This window comes from Hemitrygon akajei, unplaced genomic scaffold (assembly GCF_048418815.1).
Source record: "Hemitrygon akajei unplaced genomic scaffold, sHemAka1.3 Scf000182, whole genome shotgun sequence".
NCBI classification, from domain to species: domain Eukaryota; kingdom Metazoa; phylum Chordata; class Chondrichthyes; order Myliobatiformes; family Dasyatidae; genus Hemitrygon; species Hemitrygon akajei.
In genome coordinates this window covers 431,546-435,004 of record NW_027332068.1, presented here as the reverse complement: position 1 = coordinate 435,004, position 3,459 = coordinate 431,546, and the positions used below count along the sequence as shown (strand labels likewise).

Here is a 3,459-nt window from a genome sequence, read left to right as displayed (position 1 = left end):
TCCTTCGTGGATGTTATTGTGTTTCTTGGATGCCCGTGAGCAAGCGAATCTCATTCTTTACATGGTGATATATGTATATATAAGCTGTCATGACAAATTTACTTTCTGCTTTGGACTTTGAACCAGTTGGGCCGAAGGCTATTTTCCGTGCTGTGCGCCTTAAAACACCTGCATTACAAAAGAAGGGTCTATTAAACCACAGAAAGTGAATAAAAATCAGTCCGCGATGATCCATCGGATATTCCCGAGTCCAGAAGGGTGTTAAATGCACTTTACTGAGCTCCGCGGCAGATGTACGCTTAAGAACGACGATGTAAAATGCCGTTTCAATATAGCGACCAACAACGTGTCTGAATGGCCCCGATGTCATTGATCCAACGGTTGAGAAGGTGACACAGCACCGAGGCCTCCTTCTCATCAAACTCCGCAGCCCGACTCCGATGTCATGTGACACTTTGTACTGCTGTCTGATGTGAAGAAAACAAAAATCGTTATCTTTCTTGCGTCTTTCCCATCCTCCCAAAAACAGCATCCCATGATGGCTGCAATAAAAACATTACAGTGATTGAATTATGAATGCGTAAATCAATTTGTTGTCAGGAGTGGGATTCGAACCCACGCCTCCAGTTGGAGACCAGAACACTCTGGTTTACAAGGAAGCGGCTTTCTCGCCTTAAGTCTGGCGCCTTAGACCACTCGGCCACCCTGACAGACCTACAGTACTCTCTCCACATTGAACATAAAAAGCTGCATTTCAGAATAGTCTGACTGACTGCTCTGGTGTGAGAGTACACAGACAAACACAGAGGATATCCTGGGATTTGAAATAAAAGTAGACATGTTGCAGTTTCTCAGCTTGCCAAGCATGTCCGAACTTATAAATTACAGCAGCACAGCACTGGAACATGTAATGCATACAGTTCAGGCCATCTGTCATAGAAAGGTTGACGAGGCTTTCGAGAGAGCTGAAAAGCTTTACCAAGATGCTTCCTGAATTGGACGATTTGGGCGATAACGAGACTTTGGACAAGCTTGGGTTGTTTTCTCTGGAGTAGCGGAGGGTGAGAGGGAATCTGATAGATGTTTCTTAGATTTTGAGAGACATAGATAAAGGTAGAGCATGGCAGAGATTATCTCCATCCCAGGGTAGACATGGTTTATTCCATCAGGCATACATTTCAACTAAGAAGAGATAATTTTAAAGAAGATGTGACAACATCCCGTCTCTCAGTGTCGGCAAAACCAAGGAAGTGATTGTGGTGTTCAGGAGAGGGAAAAATAGAGGTCCATGAGCCAGTTCTCATTGGAGGATCGGTGGTGGAGAGCACACGTAACTTTAAATTGGTGTGTACTACAATTTCCTCAAATACATAATCTTTTCCTACTTAAGTTTTTGCCTAATCTACGCAAACAACCTAAGTTTGCTTCGCAGTAATAACATTACCTCGGTTGAATGTTTAAAGACAAATAATGTCAGGGGTGGGATTCGAACCCACGCCCCCAAATGGAGACCAGAACACTCGCATTTGTAGGAAGGACTTTCATTCCCTGAGTCTGGCGCCTTAGACCGCTCGGCCACCCTGAGAACTTTGCATCACCCACTTCACATCCAAAACAAATTTGATGTTTTTGAGAACAGATTGAATGCCTGATTTGAGAACAGAGTTATATACACATAAACGCACATCCGATTCTGGGAATCGGAAATTAAATCGAGCTTGTTACAGAGCAGCCTCTGTGGAAAGAGAAGCAGTGTTAAAATTTCAGATCAAAACTCGTTAGACGCGTATCAGCAGAAATCTAGAACGGAGGTTAATAGGGTGAATGAGAACGCTGGGAAGACTCGCTGTCTTCACATGTAGGGAAGTGATGAAATAGAAGTTTATAGATAGGACTGATTCTGTCACCACTGGGTGGGAGGCGATCATGACTAATTTGACAAAACCTGAACATGGGAGGTTGAATTGTAACGGCGAACGCTCCTTTACAGATGGATGTTGGCAAGTAGAATATAAAGACCAAAGCAGAGTCCGAAGATTATGGATGAAAGAGAAGATGTGACAAGATTCAGAAGAAAATCAAAAATCTTCAGAAAGTCCACTCAGTCAACTTCGTCTGTTTCATCATTCCATCATGGCGGATTAATCTCCCCTGTAAAACACATTGTCCTGCCTTTTTCCCTTAACTTCAGATGCTGTTATTAATAAAGAATGTAAGCATGTTTAAATATGTTTCCATAGTGGGGACTATGTTTTTATGTTTAACTATGGTTTCCATAGTTTCCATGGTTTCAATTTAAATGGGGCCATTGACAGCACATCAGAGAGTTGCTAGCGGACTTACTTCTTGGAATATCCCAGTGTTACACCGAACCGATATTCTCAGCGCCAAGTGGGAGTCAATTCAATAACTAGAGATCAACGGGTGATGCTCCAGCAGCGAAGACCAGAAATTATATAGAACCGCTAAGTTGTACACGAGAGCTCTGAATAACGGTGTAATAAAGGTACTGGGTCGGAGAGACAGAGGCAGATACAGGTCAAATTCTATTACTATTAGATGACTATTACAACTGGCGAGGCTATCACTAACTTTGAATCGCTGAACGGACATTGGTCCAGTTCTATAAAATTGGAACTTGTGGCGTGACTCAGACATCGCTCAGGGTGAATGTTTTTATCTCAGCGCCTGTCAAACATGTCTTCAGAAGCACAAGCAAACAAAAGAAAAAAAATTAATTAATTAACCAATCAACCAAATAAATAAATAAATAAATAAATAAATAAATAAACAAACAAACAAACAAACAAACAAACAAATAAATAAATAAATAAATAGATAGATAGATAGATAGATAGATAGATAGATAGATAGATAGATAGATAGATAGACAGATAGATAGATAGATAGATGGATAGATAGATAGATACATACATAAATAAAACATGATATACCATACTGACAAACGTCTACGGGGTGGTATTTTATATTGAGGTTGCAAGTCACTGATTGATTTCACATGAGACGGCATTTAGTGGAAATGTGAAGTCATTGTTATATTGGCCCATTGGAGTAAAGTTACGCAATGGTGAGCAGTGGTCAGCAAAACCAGATTGCTCTTTGAATGGTGACGGACGGACGAATGAGACTCACTGCCAAGAACTGTAACATGTTTTATTCTACGGTTCAACCCCTGACTGCAGCGCTTACAGTACAGGGACCAGATATGCTACTACAACCACTTTCTCTCCGCTCCCTCTGAGCTACGTGGGACGGCGGTGGGGTGCGGGACGGCTGTGTAGTAGCAGTAAATGAAAAATATGGCAATTGCTGCTGCAATTGCATTGGCTCTTCAGCACTACCTTCTCCTTCACTTCCCTTCGTATCATCCGCAAACTTTGCCACAAAGCCATCAATTCCATTATCCAATTCATTGACAAACAACGTGAAAAGTAGCGG

General features: G+C 41.7%; 2 non-coding genes across 2 annotated transcripts; both read right to left on the bottom strand.

The window, feature by feature from the left end:
• Positions 1-594: 594 nt before the first annotated feature.
• Positions 595-710, bottom strand: trnal-uaa (transfer RNA leucine (anticodon UAA)). Its single transcript has 2 exons — positions 673-710; positions 595-640 (listed from the first exon to the last, which is right to left on the bottom strand). It is a non-coding gene; the product is annotated as a tRNA-Leu (tRNA).
• Positions 711-1,471: 761 nt separating this feature from the next.
• Positions 1,472-1,585, bottom strand: trnal-cag (transfer RNA leucine (anticodon CAG)). The gene is made up of 2 exons: positions 1,548-1,585; positions 1,472-1,517 (listed from the first exon to the last, which is right to left on the bottom strand). It is a non-coding gene; the product is annotated as a tRNA-Leu (tRNA).
• Positions 1,586-3,459: the final 1,874 nt, after the last annotated feature.